Source organism: Saccopteryx leptura, chromosome 10, assembly GCF_036850995.1.
Source record: "Saccopteryx leptura isolate mSacLep1 chromosome 10, mSacLep1_pri_phased_curated, whole genome shotgun sequence".
In the NCBI taxonomy this organism is placed as follows: domain Eukaryota; kingdom Metazoa; phylum Chordata; class Mammalia; order Chiroptera; family Emballonuridae; genus Saccopteryx; species Saccopteryx leptura.
Genome location: NC_089512.1, coordinates 72,644,026 through 72,666,475, shown reverse-complemented (window position 1 = coordinate 72,666,475; position 22,450 = coordinate 72,644,026). Strand labels below are relative to the sequence as shown.

Below are 22,450 nucleotides of genomic sequence, written 5' to 3'. Positions count from 1 at the left end.
AGAAATAAAATGTATCCAAATGGGAAAAGAAGTAAAACTATCAGTATTTGCAGATGATATGACATTGTATATAGAAAACCCTAAAGTCTCAGTCAAAAATCTACTGGACCTAATAAACGAACTCAGCAAGGTGGCAGGATATAAAATTAATATTCAGAAATCAGAGGCATTTTAACATGAACAGTGAATTGTCAGAAAGAGAAATTAAGGAAACAATCCCCTTCACTATTGCAACCAAAAAAATAAAGTACTTAGGAGTAAATTTAACCAAAGAGGTTAAAAACTTGTACTCAGAAAAGTATAAAACATTGATAAAAGAAATCAAGAAAAACACAAGCAAGTGGAAGCATATACCGTGCTCATGGTTAGGAAGAATAAACATCATTACAATGTCTATATTACCCAAAGCAATTTATAAATTCAATGCAATACCAATTAAATTACCAATAACATACTTCAAAGATATAGAACACATATTCCAAAATTTATATGGAACCAAAAGAGAACACGAATAGCCTCAGCAATCTTGAAAAGGAAGAATAAAGTGGGAGGTATCACATTTCCTGATATCAAATTATACTACAAGGTCATTGTACTCAAAACAGCTTGGTACTGGCATAAGAACAGGCATATAGATCAGTGGAACAGAACAAAGAACCCAGAAATAAACCCACATCTTTATGGACAACTTATATTTGACAAAGGAGGTAAGAACATACAATGGAGTAAAGACAGTCTCTTTAACAAATGGTGTTGGAAAACTGGATAGCTGCCTCCAAAAAAATGAAACTAGGCCACCAACTTTCACCATGCACAAAAACAAACTCAAAATGGATAAAGGACTTAAATGTAAAATTGTGAAACCATAATCATCGTAGAAGAAAACATAGGCAGTAAGCTCTCTGACATCTGTCGCAGCAATATATTTGCTGATTTGTCTCCACAGGCAAATGAAATAAAAGACAGGATTATCAAAATGGGACTATATCAAACTAAAAAGCTTCTGCACAGCTAAAGACAACATGAAGAGAATAAAAAGACAAACCACACAATGGGAGAACATATTTGACAAACATCTGATAAAGGGTTAATAACCAAAATTTATAAAGAACTTGTAAAACTCAACACCAGGAAGACAAACAATCCAATCAAAAAATGGGCAAGCCCTGGCCGGTTGGCTCAGTGGTAGAGCATCGGCCTAGTGTGCGGAGGACCCGGGTTCGATTCCCGGCCAGGGCACACAGGAGAAGCGCCCATTTGCTTCTCCACCCCTCCGCCGTGCTTTCCTCTCTGTCTCTCTCTTCCCCTCCCGCAGCCAAGGCTCCATTGGAGCAAAGATGGCCCGGGTGCTGGGGATGGCTCTGTGGCCTCTGCCTCAGGCGCTAGAGTGGCTCTGGTCGCAACATGGCGACGCCCAGGATGGGCAGAGCATCGCCCCCTGGTGGGCAGAGCGTCACCCCTGGTGGGCGTGCCGGGTGGATCTCGGTCGGGCGCATGCGGGAGTCTGTCTGACTGTCTCTCCCTGTTTCCAGCTTCAGAAAAATGAAAAAAAAAAATGGGCAAAAGAAATGAATAGACACTTCTCCAAAGAGGACATACAGATGGCCAATAGATGGTAAAAAAGTGTTCAACATCAGTAATCATTAGAGAAATGCAAATTAAAACCACAATGAGGTATCACCTCACACCAGTAAGAATGGCGCTCATCAACAAAACAACACAGAATAAGTGCTGGCGAGGATGTGGAAAAAGGAGAACCCTCCTGCACTGCTGGTGGGAATGCAGACTGGTGCAGCCACTGTGGAAAACAGTATGGAGATTCCTCAAAAAATTAAAAATCGAACTGCCTTTTGACCCAGCTATCCCACTTTTAGGAGTATACCCCAAGAACACCATAGCACTATTTCAAAAGAAGAAATGCACTCCCATGTTTATGGCAGCATTGTTCACAATAGCGAAGATCTGGAAACAGCCCAAGTGTCTGTCAGAGGACTATGGATTAAAAAGCTGTGGTACATATATATACAATGGAATACTATGGATCTATGAAAAAGAAGGAAGTATTACCTTTTGCAACAATATGGAGGGACCTGTAAACTATTATGTTGAGTGAAATAAGCCAGGCAGAGAAACAAAAATATCATATGACCTCACTCATTTAAAGAATCCAAGGAATAATGAGAACTGAAGAACAGAACTGAGACAGAGGAGAGATCAAAGGGAGCAGAGGAAAAGAGGACAGAGGGAAAGGGGATGATAGGATGGGATAAACCTGAAGGGAAGGGGGAGGGTGCTGTAGGGAGGGGGGCAAGGGAGATGTTGAGAGGAATATTGGGGAGGGGGGATGCATTCGGGGTGACCCTAGAATCTATGTAAACACAATTAATTAATTTAAAAAATAAATAAATAAAAAATAAAAAAAAATGTTCTGGAATTAGATACCAGTGATAATAGCAAAACATGTATGTTCTTAATGTCACTAATGGTAAACTATATTTTTTATGTATTTTTTAACAGGTAAAAAATAAATAAAATAAAATTAATAATTAAAAAAAAGAAAAGAAAAGAAAACCCTGCACCACCTACTGAACTTCCATATTTTTTTTGGCTTTAGGATCAACTTAGACCAGCGGTTCTCAACCTGTGGGTCACGACCCCGGCGGGGGTCGAACGACCAAAACACAGGGGTCGCCTAAAGCCATCAGAAAATACATATTTCTGATGGCTTTATCTGCTGGGAAGCCGCGCTACCATCTGCAGCAGCGCTATTCAGCTTGAACTCACGCCGTTATGGACGTGTGTTCCAAACTGAATGCCTGCGGTCATGCGCAGATGTGATTGCATCATCCGTCTGGGGCCTAAGGGGTGGGGGAAGCGGGGAACGCTCCACAGTCCATAGCAGCACATTACGTGTGTCCAGCGCTTGCTGACGTCATCAGTGGGCGGGTGCAGCAAGCGCCGGAGGACAGAAGCCTAGGAGGCGGAGAGGCAAGAGGCGGAGAGCCAAGAGAGCCTGTGAGACAGCCTGCTGGTGTAAGAAAGGTTAATAATGTAAAAACAGTACACACACCCTACACACAATACTGTGTAAGTGTAAGGTGCTTTGTGTGTAATCATTACACAGTACACAAAGCAGCTTACACTTACACAAAGCACCATCCATTTACACAGTGTGAACTACATCGGTCTTATAGTATAAGAGACCACTATAAGATATAGTTCACACTGTTCCCCAATGTATAATTATCTCCCACTATTTTTCCATATTCTGAATGAGGAAACTGCTGAAATCAGCGGTTTCTGGCATTGAATCCGCCTCCTATTGATTTCATTGGGAGTGCGGTGGATTTTGTGGAAGAGAGCTTCCTAGAATCTCGGGTTACCACACAATCTGCCGCAGCCTCCTTTTTTTTTTTTTTTTTTTTTTTTACAGAGGCAGAGATAGACAGGGACAGACAGACAGGAACGGAGAGAGATGAGAAGCATCAATCATCAGTTTCTCGTTGCGTGTTGCGACTTCTTAGTTGTTCATTGATTGCTTTCTCACATGTGCCTTGACCGCGGGCCTTCAGCAGACCGAGTAACCCCCCGCTGGAGCCAGCGACCTTGGGTCTAAGCTGGTGAGCTCTTTGCTCAAGCCAGATAAGCCCGCGCTCAAGCTGGCGACCTCAGGGTCTCAAACCTGGGTCCTTCTGCATCCCAGCCCGATGCTCTATCCACTGTGCCACCACCTGGTCAGGCCGCAGCCTCCTTTTGATTTCAATAAGAGGCGGAGAAATGACAGTTTCCGACACATTTCTTCCTCTCCTATTCAAGTCAATGGGAGGCCGCAGCAGATTCTGCTCAAATATAGAGCATGTTGCTTAATTTTTTTCACGCTAGAACTTTTACTAGAGCAGAAAAATTCCAAAGGTGGAATCCGCCACCCCCAATAGACTGAAAGATACCTCACACTGAGAAATCTGCTGTGCGGATTCTACCGTGTAAAAGATCTGCCTCCTATAGAAGTCTGGCTCAATGTCATGTTCCTCAAGAAAGGCAGATAATGTAGGAAACATGTAAATTTTATTTTTATCCAATTTATTTTTCCAAAGCTGAAGTTTCATTTGGAAAGATTTAATTTTTTCGGACAAATCGAGGCACGTTGCATTTGGTCCTTGCAGTGATAAATTTAAGTCATTCAAGATGACAAAGATGTCCACCAAGTAAGCTATTATCTGCAGCTCAGTTTTATCGCTAAAAAGTGCTTCGAATTGCGGTCTTGCTTTCTGATTAAAAAATGTTTTCAGTTCATCACGAAGCTCAAAGACAAGTTTTAAAACTTTTCCTCTTGAAAACCATCTGACTTCAGTATGAAATAACAGAGCATTGTTTGGCGCATCTAGCTCGTTGCACAGTTGCCAAAACAGCCGACTATTTAAGGCGCTCGACTTCTGTGAAAGAATATTTGCACATGCTTGCAGACGAAATTTCATCATACTTTCCTAATCTACCTGACACTCCATTTGCACTTGCCAGAAGTCCATTCACAGTGAAAGTTGAAGATGGAGACAGCGCAAGAAGAGTTCATTGACCTAATTAACAATGATGCAGCGAGAACAGATTTCTCTGCGATGCCACTGACAAAATTCTGGATTAAGTGTTTACAGTTATATCCTATTCTTTCTGAGACTATGCTGCGCCTTCTTCTTCCTTTTCCAACAACATATCTTTGCAAAACAGGATTTTCCAGCTTGCTGGTAATCAAGTCTAAATACCGAAGTAGACTTGTTGTGGAAAATGATCTTCGCTGTGCCCTTGCAAAGACTGCCCCAAGAATTTCTGAATTGGTAAGCAAGAAGCAACCACAACCATCTCACTGAATTTGGCAGCATACTGTTGCAAAATATTGCATTGTTGTTTACTGATATATTACTGTTGTTATATTTAAACTCATGCTATGCCATGGTGAAATGTTATTTATTGGAATTAGTAATAAATATTTCTCAATATATAATTAAATATTGTTTTGTGATTAATCACTATGTTTAAATTATGTTTGACTTGTAGCAATGAGAATACATAATGCATATCAGGTATTTACATTCTGAATCATAACTGTAGCAAAATCATAGTTATGAAGTAGCCACCAAAATTATTTTTTGGTTTGGGGTCACCGCAACATGAGAAACTGTATTGCAGGGTCACGGCATTAGAAAGGTTGAGAACCACTGACTTAGACATTACTTCTTCCAGGCAACTCTGCCTGATACACAAAGGGTGGGCTGGTTATTAGTCCTGAACTATGGGTCCTCACAGCATCCATGCCTTCCCCACATCACAGGACTTATCACTCTCCATTGAAATGACCTGTGCACTTGTTTCAACCAGAATGTACACTCTCTGGGGGCTAACTATGGAATCTCGCCACACATATCATTTTTAGTAGAGCCTTTACACTGCAATCAATTATTCATATATATGTAGTCACTCAGCATGTATGATAGCCCATAGAGGTCACAAACAGATCATTGTTGATCCAATGCATGCCTACATTTCATCTCAGGAGGAGACAATTCTCGTCAGATGCTCTGGATGTTTAAGGACAGGATGCTCTAGTTCCACCACTGTGAAGGTTCGAAAAGGGTTGGAGGGCAATCAGTATAAACGTCATTTCATGTGTGCAAACTTCGTAAGTGGAGTCAGAAAATAAGGGAGGGAATGAAAAGAAAAGAGAAAGGAAAAGAAAATAAGAAAAGAAAGGAAAGGAAAAGAAGAGAACAGTGAAGAATAAAAAGAAAAGAAAAGAAGAGAAAAAAGACACGAGGTTGAAAAGCAAGGTAAAGAGTGATGGTCTTTCTCCATTGCAATGGACTTTTGTCCTGAGACCAGGGCATGAGAGGCTGCTTTCCCACGGGTCTCTGCTCCATGTGCATTTCAAAATGGCCATCTTGCCCCAGGGAATGTTAGACACTGCACAAACTTGGAGAATTTCAAGGGAAACCTTGACCTTCAGCAATTTCACCTTCCTATGTGTTTAGAAATAGACTTGTAAGTTAGGACTCAGCTCCATAAGTATTCTAAGAAAGAATTATTTCAGTGTTGACAAGAACTGGAAATAGTGGGTAGAACTAAAATGCAAACATAAATTAGCCCCAGGGCTAAAATATTCCTTCCATAATTTCATGTCATTCAAGATAACAAACATACTCCTGGCCAAGTAGCTCAGGTGGTTGGAGCGACACCCCAATACACCAGGGTTGCAGGTTCAATCCCCAGTCAGAGCACATACAAGAATCAACCAATGAATGCATGGATGAGTGGAACAGCAAATCATTGCTTCTTTCTCTCCCTAAAATCAATTAATAAAAAACAAAAAACAAAAAAAAAAGCATAAATATTTCCAGAGTGCACATCCTGGGAGATTTCACTACAGGAGAATCATCAATATGGAGTCGATGATATCTTCTTACTCCTGACACCAACAGACACTCTAATTTCTAGATCATATAAAATACAACCCACAAGTTATTACAGTGGCTGTTACAAAGCAAATGCTCAGTGATGCTTTGAGAAAGGGAAGAAAGGAAATGAGAAAGTGAAGGCAAAGAGGAGAGAAGGAAGAAAAGAGGGGAAAGGGAAACAAAGGGGAAGAAAAGGAAAAAGAAAGGGAATGAAGGAACACAGGTTTGGTCTTTGGGATAGCTTTGTTATTCCATAGCAACTCGTTATAATTAAATTTTTAATCTACATTCTCAAACCACAAAGCATGGTATACAATGAAAATAGATAATACTTCCCAGTGGAAAATATCTGCTGTGATCTATTTGGCAACAATGGAGGCTCTTTCAGATTCCATAAGAAGAAAAACGAAGTACCATAGGTAGACAGAAGTCTTCATTTGTAATCAGCAGCTCATAAAATTGTTCTGAGAATTGTCAGAAAAAAGAAAGTCTTTAGCAAAGAGCTTCGCACTTCCTAGCTAGGACTTAACGAATGTTCTACTACTCTGGTTTTGCTTATAGGAAAGTGACAGGCATGTAGCTGTTTTGCTGTGAAATTTCCAGGGCAAATGCTTATAAATTTCAGAGCACCCTTCAGTTCTGCAGTGGCTGTGCTGGAACATAATGAACCACAACAGGGACGCAGGGAAACGGAGCGAATGCAGCCTGCCCCACCAAGAGTCAGCACGTCCCACTCCCCTGGTTGCCGTGTGAGGGTGGATACAAGTGAATTACCCACCAAAGTGTGTTGCAGAACCAATACACTTGGTTCTTATTGCAGAACTTATTGCAGGTGATGACAGGTGAATATTTGGAAAGTCAGCCATGCAGAATTCCTTGTGGTCACTCATACCCTAACTCTCTCAGCTCCGTAGACTCTTTCTGGAGGCCAGTGCTCACCTACAAGGTTTGGGCAGTGAGCCAGAAAATGTCAGGGTAAAACTGGCAAGGCTCCCAGCCAGCCCATCAAGTCTGCACACCGTGCCCCTCAGACCGCCTTGGAGGTGCGGTCTCACATATATCTTCCAGAAGCAATTATTAGAAAACAGGTTCATTTGTGTTGTTTGCTAGAAATTGTTTCTTCTCCCATCAGCCCCAACCTCCCTCAACTACATTTAAACATCAACTTGGAACTGCACCTCTAGGCTCAAAATGAAACATTCTCATCTCCCTATAATGAGCCCATGGGCTCTTCCCAGCTCATGGCTCTCGGTCAGCAAGTCCCCAGACACAGCCATCCCTCTCTGTCCTGATGTCACAGTGGCCTCATTTGCGGATAACCTTTCTGGGAAAATTCCAATATGTGCTAAACATAACCCTTCTGTACATCAGCAGCTCCAACCGATATCCTCACAAATTCTGTCAACTCTGGTGGCTCCGTCCCTCCTCCCCCTCAGAGTATTTATGAGAAAGCACACTGCCTATTGTTCTGAGGTCACCTGCACAGAGTAGTTGGCTAATGTTGGGAATGCTTGAAAATCATAGAACTAAGATAAACTCATGAGATCCAAATATTTTATTGTCATTAAGGATCAACAGTAATCTGAAAAGTATAAATACTAAGTTTAGAATAGGTTTCAAGTGCACAAAAGCAGCTACTAGAAAGATAAAATAGAATGGCATTGTAACTTAAAACACTGGTTATTGTCTGAAATAAATCTAAACTCCGCTGTATTATATTTTGAGATTAATGTCATAGAGTAATCCCACCACAGATACAAAGAATTTCTGATCTGTAAAAATTTGTGAAAAAGCAAAGAACAAAACAATGATCACTAACATAGAATGTGCCTAATTCTTAATATTTTCGGGTTCAATGACAACAATCCACATCTTGGTTATACAAATATTTATTGAGCACCTACTATGTTCAGTCCCTGTGTCTGGTGTAAGTGATGCACGCAGACATTGTTCCATTCCACAGCTGGTCACTCTAGAATGGAATGGGATCAGGGCCTGATTACCATGCTCACTTCCCTGAGGATTCCACTGACTTTATAAAGTCAGAACCAGGGAGAAATGACAGTTTTTAGAAAATGTGTATAGAAAAAAGGCTTTCCAATCTTTGCAAAAGCAACAATCTTTTGTCATATAAAATTAGTTTTTCAAAGAACTAATTCTCTATTTTCATCACAATTTACATTATCCTGATTAAGTAGACCTGAAACTCAATATCTATTATGTTTTTGCACTCCAACAACACAATAGGATATTTAATTGTTTCTTTTATTTTTTAGAAACATAGTTCCGGTCACTATGAAGGTATATTGACATCATTGCCACGTTTTGCCACAATGGCTGCTCACATAAAGGTAACTTGGGAACTTACTGCCTGCAAAACAAATGGAATGTTCCTGAAATGGCTACTTCTTGCTTGTATATCATTTGAAATTTAACAAAGTCAGGGGGATGGGTCTCATGAGCATACCTCCAGTGAAATCTCCAGCTCTTTCTAGCAACGTGTGCTATACAGTAATTATGCTACCAAGCTGTCCAGAATTCCTATCTGCATGCAAATTAGTTCATATGTGCTCCAGCTGCTATTATGACAGTGTTAAAACAAGAATTTGATAATGAAACTATCCTCTTTATGAAAACACAGTTCAATTACTCTAATAACATAGTGCATATTCCTGTAATCACTCACCAACCGAAGAGCCTAATTCCCTCTCCACACATAGGACCCTGTTTTTGACCCACCTTCCTATTGCTGTCAATAAATACAGAACAGCCAAGAGGGGAACTTCTAGGCTACCTTTTGCAGACCTGACCCTTTCTGTGTTGTCATGGGAATGCTCCCTCAACTGACAATATGGGTAATTGAGCAATTAAATATTCCCACAATCCTCTAAAGGTTAAAAAATTAAATGACCATCAAACCCACAGCTGTTAGTTCCTAGCTTTGCCATCCATCATTAACATTAAGTCCTGGGACTTCCACAGGTCACCAGCAGGCAGGAATAGAGAGAGAAAGAGGATCAAGTTCTTAATTCCAGGCCAAAAACACAAGCATAAAGCTAAGCATGCAGGCTCTAAACCATTTAATGGTCATTATGCAGGATAGGGCAAAAGTAGGCTTATAGTTGTGAGTACACGAAACAGAGTTTATTTTCTTGTATTATTATTCATTAACTTGTATTATTTTCCTTACAAGCGACTGTAAACCTCCTTTTGCTCCATCCTGCAGTACAGGAAGGCTAGCATTCACACACTCTCTCCTTCCTCTGGCGGTTTTCTAGATTTCTTGAACAGCTGTCCTAAATCATTGCTTTCAGGCTGAACCTACAATGGAAGTGACCCCTGGTGGTCACACCAGCAGCCTTTTTTCAAGGGGTTGATTACCAGCATCTCCTGTGCGCTGAGCGAGGGGTATTACCACAAAGACCCTTAGTCCCACATTTACGTATCTGCAATGTTGTTTTCAAAATTAAGAGGTTGTAAGTAGCAACCATTAATTTTATAAAAAATGGGGAGGAGGACTGATCTTTACATAAAACAACTTTTAAAGATTGCCTTTTGGTTGACTGAGAGAATACAGACTTTAAAAGGAACATAAGTTCATCCAAAAGTGTTTTTACATTTCTCCTTTTCCCTCAGATCACAAGACTGAACTGCCTTAAAAATGGTGGCCTGAAATAGACTTTTAAAAACGGCAGAAATACTGTATCTTCTCCCCACTTTTCTTTTATTCCACATTAAATGATACATATTCATCTCACAACACAAAATGCATCTGTTTCTCAAAACTGATTTTTTTGGAGTGGCTCAATGGCCACGAAGCGTGGTTTTGTCCACGCCACGACACAGCTGATGGTTTCATCCGTCATCAACCAGATTCAATACACACACCAGGCGGGGCCAGGAGCCAGGGCCTGAGGTCCCATGGGCAAACAAGGAGAACATGGAGCAGAAGATCGGGAAGCTGGCGCTCACAGGGACAGCACCTCCCTCTGTGAGACACTGGGCAGTTCCAGGGCCATCTGCACCTCAACTGCTGAATCTGTACCGTGGAGAAAGCCCTGCCCCAACAAAAGGCTGCTGTGATTGTTGAAAGTTGACAACTCAGTTAAGCACAGTGCCTGGAAGACAGCAAGTGTGCAGCAAATGCCAGCTCACATTCTTCTCCTTCCCAAGGAAAAAATTCACCCCACGCCAGTACGTTCCCTTCAGCTATTCAATATATTGCCATTGTCTTGTCAGAAGGTCCTCTTTTCTAAAAATAAAAAGAAAATCCAGGGATTTCTGTGCCCATGTTTAAAGCAAAAGACTCTAAATATATATATTTATAGTGGTAAAATGTAAAAACATAAATTTCACCATTTGAACCATTTTAAACTGTACAATTCAGTGGCATTTATACATTCATAATGTTGTAGAACACCATCACTATCTTGTCCCAAAATATTTTCATTACCTCAAACAGAAACTCCATACCCATTGACCTTTACTTCTATTCCTGGCTCCCAACAACTCCTGGTAATTACTATAGATTTGCCTACTCTAGACATTTTATGTAAATGAAACCTTGTGTGTCTGGCTTCTTTCACTTAGCATAATGTTTTCAAAGTTCATTCCTATGGTATTATCTTCTTGTGGTATGTACTACTTCTTTCCTTTTAATGGCTGAATAATCTCTTATATGAACAGACTATATTTTGTTTATCCATTTATCAGCTGACAAACATCTGGGTATCTTCCACCTTTTAAAGGCTATTGTGATAGTGTGCTGCCATGAACATTCATGTACAAGTTTTTGTTTAAACAACTGGTTTCAATTATTTTAAATGTATACCTAAAAAGTAGAATAGATTTTAAATATTTTAAACCTATGCACACACATATTATAGATACAGAAATATAACATATAAACACACATGCACATACATATAATACATACATATACATAGATCTAATATCTACATACATATACACAGTTGACCCTTGAACAACACAGGTTTTGAACTATGCTGGTCTACTTCTACATGCACTTGTCCAAAATCTTTCAGAGATTTCCTTACCACCATGAAGCAATCATATCAATTCCACTAGGCTACCATATATCAATCATATTGCTGCTGCTTTGTTATCAGTGCATGAATCTTTATACCTATAAATAAATATGAATTTCTTTTCATATTATCTTTTTATTTTTTATGTGGAGTGATAAGAATACATAGAATATTTACATTGTTTTATATCATAAAAGACAAAATTGATGTAGGTACCGACTGGTAATTCATCTTGTAATCAGGTGATATTAAATTATGGTATTAATAAATATAGTACAGTACTGTTAAATGTAGCTCCTCTTCCTTATGCTCTTCTTAGTAACATTTTGTTTTCTACAGCTTACTTTATTGTAGTAATACAGTATATAATACTTACAACATACAAAATATGTGTTAATAAGCTCTCTGTTATTGGTAAGTCTCTGGTCAACAGTAGGCTATTAGTAGTTAAGATTGTGAAAGGTCAAAATTTATTCATGGATTTTGAACTCCATACAGGGTGGGGGGGTTGGCACCCCCAACCCCATCATTGTTCAAAGTTCTACTCTACACAGACATAACTTAGTGGGCAGTTACACTAAACACACACACAGAAGGTCACTTCTGTTAAGGTCTTTCCTGTTCCTGTCTCCATTTATTAGCTGATTTTGACCCCCCCCCTTCACATTTGCAATCTCTTAAATGACCTTATGTCCTCTCCATACTCCACCTACTTATGTGCTACACTTATCTAGGAGAGTGCCTTGCTCATATTAGTTATTCAGTATATGTTTGCTCAATGAATGAATGAATGAATGAATGAACGAACGTAGTACCTTGGATAAAGTGAACACTTGAGGGGAAAACAACCCCATAATCATCCAGGTTAAAATAAAGAAGGGAACCCTTTAGTGTTCAGAAGGCTACCTTGAATAGCACTGAATACCTATCATCACTGTCACTTGTGCTGTTGAACTAGCAAATACTAGGAATGACCTTGATTTCTCTCTTCATCATGAAACTCCTCCAAATGATATAGCAGAGTGAATAAAAAGATAGGTTTGGAGACAGACAACCCAGGATTGGCATCTGAACTGGTCATGTTACTGTTTCCAGTTTCTATAAGCTTCTATATAAGTTTCTATAAGTTTCTATAAGCGTCTAAATATAACAACAATCCTCATGCCTTTGAATTCCTATGGGAATTGAACGGCATAATCCCGGTGAAGTGCCCTGCACACAGGTAGCACAATTAAAGGCACCTCTTACTAAGTAAGTAGGTTCCAAGGATGAACTAATTCTCTCTTAGGGCACTGAATTTCCCATAATCTGTTGCTCCAAACTAGACTCATGGTTCCACATCTATAAACTAATGAATCTTCAATGTACACCTCAAATTTAGAGCTAGAGTTGCAGACTGAGCTGCAGACCTGCCTGTTTTCCAGCTGTCTGCGTGAAATCTCCACTTAGATCTCTGAGACATGTTAGAAGTACTATAGCGCCTGATAGGGACATTATGATAGAGGGAAGTGTACGCAGGAACACTATCTTCTGTCTGCAACTTTATGTGAGTCTTAAACTATTTGAAAATTATTAATAATAATACTAAAATTAACATGGCCCAAACTGACCTTCCATAGGTTTGCCCTCAAGACCCAATGTGCCCATCTAGCTCAATGTGTGAGCCATAGGGCAACCAACAACTCAGGTGAAGAACTTAGGCATCATGCTCAAGGTGTATAGAGGGAGCAATGGTAAGAGCAATATGCCCTGGGGTCAGATTGCTGAGCTCCACCTGAGTGACCCTGAGCAAGTTACTTGACCTTCCAATCCTCCAGTTTCCTCATCTGTAAAATGGGAATAAACAGAACCTATGTGTGAGGTTATTATGAAAATCAGTGAGTCATCTTACTAAAGTTCAACTGGTGCACAGTGACTCCCCAGTTTTGTCATTAGTTACTTTCCCTTTGCCTTACACCCATACCCAACATGCATCCTAAACATGACGTCTTCTAGCTCTCCCACTGCCCACAGCTCTAGCATAACCCACCACCATCATCAGTGCCCATAAACCTGCACATCCTCCTCTCCCATATCTGTTCCCACTCCTGCCCTCCTACATACAGTTCATTCTCCATAGCAGTCAGAGTAAACTTTTGAAAACTTGAATCAAATCATCTTATCTTCTACATCACTGGTTTCCATTTAAGGATCCAATGGTTTTCCATTGAGAACAAAAAACAAACAAACAAAAAAAAACTAACAATATCCTAAAAAGTTCTATTTTCCTCTCTGACCTCATATGTCTCCACTGTTTTCACTAATCTCCAGCCACAATGGCTTTGAACACAGCAAAGCTTTGCACTTATTGTTTGTGGCAAGTATTGCTCCCTGACCTCCACATCCATGCTCCTGTTCTTCCTTAGTAAAGGAACTCCCAATTTCTTATGGCCATGTGGTAGCCTAGAATAGAGACTACATTTCCAGCCTGACTATGGTTAGATACAGATAGGGGACTACATTATAGCTGGTGGAACCCAAGCAGAAATAGTATGTGTGACTTTTAGGAAAAGACCTGAAATCCAGAAAGCATATCTCCCTTTAGTGCTTCCTTGGTCAGACAGGCTACTAAACAAATATGGCAACTCAGTCTTGGATAACTATTTCGGACTACAAAGTTGGAAAGATGGAAAGCAGTGAGATGGAAGGACCCAAACGTCACGGAGGGCAAAGCAAGAATATAGTGGGAATCTGAGTCCAGGAGATGACCAAGCTGCATGATCAGCTCTGAGATGACTTCCCTGCATACTGCTAATGTGAGGCAGGAACAGTGCTCTCCTATTCTGTCTAAGCCACTTTCATATGAGTGCTCTCATTTCTTTGCAGAAAAATTTCCCTGTAGATCCCTGAATGGCTTTCTCATCAGTTAAGTCTCCCCTCAAATGGCACCACCTTTGGGAGCCTTCTCTGACCACCCTGATTTGATAGGACCCTTGTCTGCCTCCCCATGTCTCCACCACGTGGTCTGCCTTCTTCTTTGTAGCACAAAATTACTTCACTTCTTTAATGTCTGTCTCCTTTCACCACAGGTAAGCTCTCTGGGGGTCCTCGTATCTCTCAGCATTTAGAATAGCTCCTGGCTCACAAAAGGAATGATATATTTATCTTTTGACTGATTGATTTGTAATGTGTGTGAATGGCTTGGTTTAGGGTTTCCTTCAAATAATGGTGACCTTCTCATCTCAAATTAATGGGTTTATTAACCCAGTCAAACATTTATTAAGCAGCTAGTAGGTGGAGACATTGGAGAAACAAAGGTAATTGAGGCCCAATCACTGTCCCGCGTGGCTTCTCAGTGTGGCAATAGTGTAGTCCACATTTCTTAGCCTATAATTAAATATTCAAGAAGCAAATAGTAAGTTGATAGCAATGTTTGCTCTTTGTATACTTAGAAGTTTAGACTTTACCCATTTTCATTTTTGGATTCAGTTTTGAAACACACGGCATCATTACAGTAGTTAGTGTTTTGACTATCACAAAGTATGAGCATCTTCTAAATTACAGTTTCAAAATGTTGCTAAACACCCAATTATTGAGAAATTCTGTCACTATACCATTTTTCCTTGAAAATCACTCTCTAGAATTCAAAGACTAACTACTCCCTGAGAATAGTAACATGTAGGATTCTACCAAGTCCTTTTAATGAACCAAATGTTCCCACAAGAGGCATCTTCTAAGAAATATCCTCCATTAAACCATTTATGGACTCTTGAATAATAAGGAATTATTCACATAACTAAGACAGTTTCTTGGTCTAATTCTACTTAAGATGAAGGTCTTGGAAATTACACCTGCAAAGACTCAGAAAACTATCCCATATATCACATCCCCCCAATAAAAAAGCCTCAACTGTCTTAAAATAATCTGTGAAAGCTTATATCATTTGAGTAAATTCTAGACTTGAATGTTTTATAAAAAGCATCATACTGATGGTCCCATTTCCAGACTGTTATAATTGGAATACAGAATAAAAGCATACTTTAGTATTAGATAATATTTTAGAGTGGAAGGGTACTATTGGTTAAGAGAATGGGATTGTGTGTGTGTGTGTGTGTGTGTGTGTGTGTGTGTGTGTGTGTGACAGAGACAGAGAGAGAGACACATAGGGACAGATAGACAGGAAAGAGAGAGATGAGAAGCATCCATTCTTCATTGTAGCACCTTAGTTATTCACTGATTACTTTCTCATATATGCCTTGGTGGTGGGGGGGGGGGGCTACATCAGACCAGTGACCCCTTGCTCAAGCTAGCAACCGTGGGCTCAAGGTGGTGAGCCTTACTCAAACCAGGGAGCCCGTGCTCAAGCCGGTGATCTTGGGGTTTCGAACCTGGGTCCTTCGCATCCCAGTCCGATGCTCTACCCAACTGCGCCACTGCCTAGTCAGGCAAGAATGTGATTCTTAAAGACAAAGACCAGAGTCTGAAACTGGCATAAGCCACGTGACTCTGGTAGGCAAGTGTCTTAATAACCATTGCAAGCCTCAGTTCTACAAGAGCTGATATGACAAATAACATCAAAAAAGATCAGTGCCTGGCATATATGCTTACTGTGTTTGTCAGTGAGAACAATGGCGTAATAGCAAGAGTGAGCCAGGATTTGAACCCAGGGCTGACTGTCTTCAAAACTCAATCTCATTTCCACTATCTCTTGTTCAGGTTGTTCACTGCTGGTCATGCACCTGGTGCATTAAGAGGAGGCTTCAGTTCTGGTTTTTCCGGTGCAGAGGCTCTAAGCCTTTGGGGGGGTGAATTTGTTCAACTGCATCACCATGGCAGATAATTTGTGCAGCAGAAAGAACAGAGATTGAATGGAGAAAAAGTGCCAACACTCCATGTGGGGGACAAGGCACCATATGGCTCTGCAATTAGGGAGAAAGAATACTGCCAAGGGCAAAAATAACCCTGGCAAATCCAACACACTGGGAGAAGATGTCAGCCCAGGTCAGCTCCTTCTTGGTGCTGTTCTTGTTCCCCAAGAGATTTACTGTCACTCCTTACTATGAATTTGAAAAGGATTTAAAAGATGAAAAAGAAGTCTGATGATAGTAGATATTTCTAAGGTCAGTTCATTAAAACAACTTTCCTCTTTCCTAAAAGCTTGGTGACCGAACAACTCTTCAAAGGGAAGATCTGATTTCACGGAAGTTCACCAGTAACGTTGAGCAAGCTTATTAACAACCTCCCTCTCTTCTGTAACAGAAGTGAGCAACTCTGACATAAGCGCCTGACGCAATCAATAAGCTAGAGATAGCTATAGGGAGAGGGGGAAGGAAGCTGCCAGGAGTGAAGTTTATGTTCAAAGGAGAAAGGCAGGGTATGTTAAAACAGCATCCTTAAGGATGTGTGAAGACCTTAAGTATATTTTTATCAGTATACAGGTTTGTTTCATATCAGGAAAACAATGAACATGGTAATCTTTTAAACCCAAAAAGTAGCCTGACCAGTGTTTGGCTTAGTGGATAAAGTGTTTACCTGGGACGCAGAGGTCCCAGGTTTGAAATTCCAAAGTTACTGGCTTGAGTGTAGAATCATGGACATGATCCCATGGTCTCTAGCTTGAGCCCAAAGGTTGCTGGCTTGAGCAAAGGGTCACTGGCTCCGCTGGAGCCTCCCAGTTAAGGCACATATGAGAAACAATCAATAAACAATTATGAGTTGATGTTTCTCATCTCTCTCCCTTCCTGTCTCTCTCTCTCTTTTTCTCTCTCCTCTCCCACCCCCTGGAAAAAAAATTAAACCCAGAAAATAACCCAAATGTTCAGTTTCTTTCTCTTTTAATGGAATAAAACTATCAATGACAATCAAATACGACCACTCACTCAGCTGAAAGCTACTTATGCAGCATTTGACTACGAGGAATGGTTCAAAGAAAAACAACTAAGGCTTGAATTTGGCAAAGTTAAAATTAATATTTCTTAAAATAGAGATCAGTTAGTAATCTCTATCTTAATTACGACACCTCAGTTTTCTGTCTTGACAGCTTATAGTCAAAATTACATTGATTGCTGCTTCTCTAGTTAAGTAGCAGCTGAGGAAGCTGGCTTAGATTCAAGGGCCATGTTGAAATTTAAAGAAATATATAATAAGCACTGGAGCCACACCCACTTGAGGAGGTACTAACCCCATGAGGAACACATGGAGACTGAAAACAAATGAAACATGCTGATTCCCAGCCTTAATCCTCCTCGCTCTGGAGGGCTTTACCCATTAGGTTGAAAGGCAGCTGGCACACACTGTATTATTTGTTTTTCCCTAGATCATTGATTTTGTCTTACATATATTCACATTTTACTACATATTATTATTTTTTGTTCCAGTCTTACCTCCACTACCAAGCTGTAAGTTCTGTGAAGGCAGAATTCATTTTTTTTTACAATAATTTCTAGCACTTCGTTAAGTTCCTAGCTTCAAATGCTTCCTGCACACCACATTCTCAGGCACCCTGTACTGGGTAATATAAATGAGAAAGATACATGGTCTGCTACAGAAATAGGTTTTTAAAAGCCGTGAATATATTGCTACAGCTTACCCTTCCTAAGGATTTCTACAAAAATAATGAGTCTGGCCTGACCAGGCGGTGGCGCAGAGGATGGAGCGTTGGACTGGGATGCAGAGGACCCAGGTTTGAGACCCCGAGGTGGCCAGCTTGAGCGCGGGCTCATCTGGTTTGGGCAAGAGCCCACCAGCTTGAACCCAAGGTCGCTGCCTCCAGCAAGGGGTTACTCGGTCTGCTGAAGGCCCACGGTCAAGGCACATATGAGAAAGCAATCAATGAACAACTACGGTGTTGCAACACACAATGAAAAACTAATGATTGATGCTTCTCATCCCTCTCTGTCCCTGTCTATCCCTCTCTCTGACTCACTCTCTGTCTCTGTAAAAAAAAAAAAAAAAGATGAGTCTGCCTGGTCCCCTGTTATGTAGGTAAAATAAATCAGAGAGGATACCAGGATATCTCCAAAGAAGCCAATCCTTTTAGTTGTGTGGAATAGAATTTATAGTATTAGAAACTTACGGTAACTGTTTTGGTCTAACTAGTCTCCATTCCCCATTTTTCTGCAATTAGCTCCCAGCTCTAGAGATCAGCACAGGACTCTGACTTAGCCAAACAACACAGACTCTTCTCCACCAAAGTCTTCAGGGGTGGTCATATAAGCCAAGCTGATCCAACTGGCTTCAGTCTCGGACTTAGGTTGTAACCATTAAGAAAAAGAAACTCATTTTCATGGAGGCTGCTAAGCAAGGATGGGAGTCTAAAGCTGCCAGGAATAATCCTACCCTCACCAAAAATGAGCCTGAAGCCAACACAGCAGAGGGCTGGGCTGAGGTACAGGGACAGATTCATGGCAGTAACCTTTGGGTACCTGGACCCAGCCCTGCCTGAAGGCAGTATATATCTTTGGACTTTTTATTACATAAATCAACAAATTCTTTTTAGTGTTTGAGTGAACTTGAGTTCAGATTCTGTCTATATTAATACAAAGGGTTCTAAATGAAACATGGGTGTTCCTGAGCATTATTAGCATAGGCTCACAACACTCAGTTCCTTCACAATATACCCTAACCCAAAGTTTTTCAACTGCCAGTCTGCAGGGTGAACTTTTTCATGGACCGGCAAGAAATTTCTGGCGGGTGGCACTGGTTCAAGGACGGGCAGTTGAAAAATACTGCTCTAACCATATTTTCTCTAACCTCATCTGCATCATCACCATTCATTCCATGCATTTAAATACTAGATGCTTTCCACTATATATTGAATAGACCATGCACATTTATCAATACGCTTTTTTTTATGTGAGAGAAACTGACAGAGAAAAAGACAGAGTGCAGGACAGACAGAAAGAAAGAGAGAGAGATGAGAAGCATCACTTCTTTGCTGCAGCACCTTGGTTGCTCATTGATTGATTGCTTTCTCCTATGTGCCTTAACTGGGGGGCTCTAGCCAAGCCAGCGAACCCTTGCTCAAGCCGGTGACCTTGGGGTTTCAAACCTGAGTCCTCTGCATCCCAGGTGATGCTCTATCCATTGCACTACCGCCTGGTCCGGCTCAATATGCCTTTGCCTATGATATTACTTCTTCTTATGAGATCTATGCCCCTTTTTCTGCCTGGCAAATTCCTATTGATGCTACAAAGCCTACTTTTCTGTGTTAGCCATTATCAATATTCAAAAGCAGAAACAATCATTCCTTTTTCCATGTACCCTTTGCATTTTCTCCATGACTTATGGCATCTCATGGCATTTACCACACTGAATTATTGCTATTTCTTCATTTATCTCTCCCCTACTCAACAGTCCTGTATGGCCAGTCACCACGGGCACCATCACAGCCGCCTGGTCAACTCAGGTTTGCATTTGATTCGGACAGACAGTAAGGAATCAACAGAACCAAAAACTGATGGTCCATTTTCCTTTATTCTAGCTCGCACCTGGTGGGCGAGAAAATACACACACTGGGCTCCAAAACCTATTCCTTCAGCGCTTACAAAGCTACTGACTCACTGAGATTTCCTAGAATCAAAGGCTTCCACCTCACCACTCTTATTCACCTCTGTTCCCCATCTCCTTCTCCTCTACAAACTGGCTTCTCCTTTCCCCATTCTGCCATTTTGGCTGCTTCTCCACATGGCTTCCCTACCCTGCCTCCATGGGCTCTTCCTCTCTACAAGAATGTAATCACTCTCCCCAAATGGCCTCCTAGTTCTACCTTTTGAAACCTTTTGGCAGGAAAGCCCTCCCCCAACACATATTAGCACAACCATGCCCCTTACCAAGCAAGAAGGACATTAATAAATATTATCACCTAGGCAATGGCTATCCACCTGGGCAGCACCAACTTTAACAAAGTGAGCACAATATATCTTATCTGCCCAACAAGTCCATACTGAAGTTATCACTTACTCTCTTTTGTCTCCCCATAATTTAATATTCAGTAAACAATTGTAGGAAGGAAAAAAGAATCAAAGGGGGCAGAGAAAAAAGATGCTTTCTAAACAAGAGTCTGTAGGACCTGAATATATCTTGAAATAAAAGCAAAACTCAGGAGATCAGTACTGGATTTAATATTTCCAAAAAACCTCCCCATCTTTCAATTTACACAGAGGAGTCACTAGATTATTAAGTAAATGCAAAGGAAACAATCACTGTTGAGCTAATAAGCAGATTAAGATTCCATATTCTCCCCAAACCTTGAAAATTATACATTTAAAGAAACAGAGAATAAAGTTACTTATCTTTTAAATGTAGTCACAATTATTTCTCTCTCTCTGCAATTTCCCCTAACCTCCAGGTTGGAACATAAGGATGAAACCAAAGGGCAGAATTAACATAATCAGGAATGGCCTCAAGACCTCCAAATTCTAATACAATCAACAAAATGCCTCAGCTAAGCATAATGCTTGAACTGGGCCAGACTGCTTGGCCAGACTGAAGAGGACACACACTTTCAGTAGTGAAATACCACTCTCTCTCTCTTTCTCTCTCTCATCCAAAAATATTTGTTAAGCATTTTCTGAAAGAAAAAAATACACATATTTAGAAATCCCCTCCAGGTAAATTCACACCAAGTTAGGCTGGGTTTACCTATATTATGAAAGCTCTTTCTGGAAAATAACATACTAGGACTATCAAAAGTAGCATATAATTGAGTTGAAAAATTAATTACAGTCTCTGTAATTCTCTTTAACTGGTAAGAGCCAGTAGATGCTCTTACTTATGGAGCAAGATTCAACTCAGAACCACATGAACCTGAAGGGCAGCAGTCAGACTCAAGGCACCCACTTTCTCGCCTTTTGATCCTCAATCTCTTTCTCTTTTGAAACAAGACCCACAGTCCAACTACTGGCAAATAGCAAACTCTCTTCCCTGCAATACAGCCAAGGGGCCATCTGAAATGGATATCCCCATTCCCTAGGGAAAAAGAACAACAAAAAAAGATGCCCGTGTCCTTTTAACCTGTATCCACATTTGTGATCCTGGGCCAAAGCATATGTGCTCAATAAAGGGGTGTAAGGAGACATATGTTAACTAACTCACTGTGGCCCAACTGAGATCAAAAGCAGAGCCTTTTCAGGCTGTTTCTAGACACAAAGGGAACTGACTTCCTCTACTTCACCAAACTCAGTGTACCTAGTTAGCATATGAAAAGAGGCCCAGCCTGTCAGCAATATACAAATAGCTTAAAAACCAATGGTTTCTAATGAACCTGTTACCAGTAGTTTTGACCACAAGTGCCTATTCTTTCCTGGCCTGGGGAATCTAGGGAAGGACTAACTCTAGACTTCTTAGTCTTGGCCAGTGATGTGTTTTAAAGGATTTTAGATTAAGTCTGGATTTGCTACTTAGGAGCTACGTGAATTTAGGACAGTAACTCAACCTCTCTCACTCCTTATATACTTACTTCCATAGAAGACATAATAACTATCTCATAAGGGCTATGGGGATATAAGATTAAATAATTTATGGAGACTGCTTGTTATCAGTGGGAAAAGTCACCATCCACACACAGTCACAACTGGTAGTTAGATGTTCACTAAGATGAAAGCTAAAATGAATATTGTGGATCAACAAATACAACCAATAAATAGAAGAGACTTCTTTTTTTTCTTTTTATTGAATGCATTGGGGTGACATTTGGTTAAAAAAATTATATAGGTTTCAGGTGTATAATTCTCTAATACATCATCTGTATGTCGTACTGTGTGTTCCCCAGCTCAAGTCAAGTCCCCTTCTGTAGGAATGAGACGGCACTCGAACATCAGGTGTGCAGGCTTTATTAGAGGAGAAAGACCTGCCAGAGCACTTCTCCGGGAAGAAGGGCCCCAAAACAGACGGAGGTAAAACTTTATAGGGTTGGGAACAGCCTCGAGCAAGGGTGTGCTGGTTTGTTTGGGTTTCTGGAATACTACTATTTGGGGTGGC

General features: G+C 40.6%; 1 protein-coding gene and 1 non-coding gene across 13 annotated transcripts in view; one reads left to right on the top strand and one right to left on the bottom strand.

The window, feature by feature from the left end:
* MAGI1 (membrane associated guanylate kinase, WW and PDZ domain containing 1) overlaps positions 1–22,450 on the bottom strand; it is a 778,572-nt gene that overhangs the window by 195,760 nt on the left and 560,362 nt on the right. The window lies entirely within an intron of this gene.
* TRNAT-AGU (transfer RNA threonine (anticodon AGU)) lies at positions 1,164–1,239 on the top strand. Its single transcript has one exon. It is a non-coding gene; the product is annotated as a tRNA-Thr (tRNA).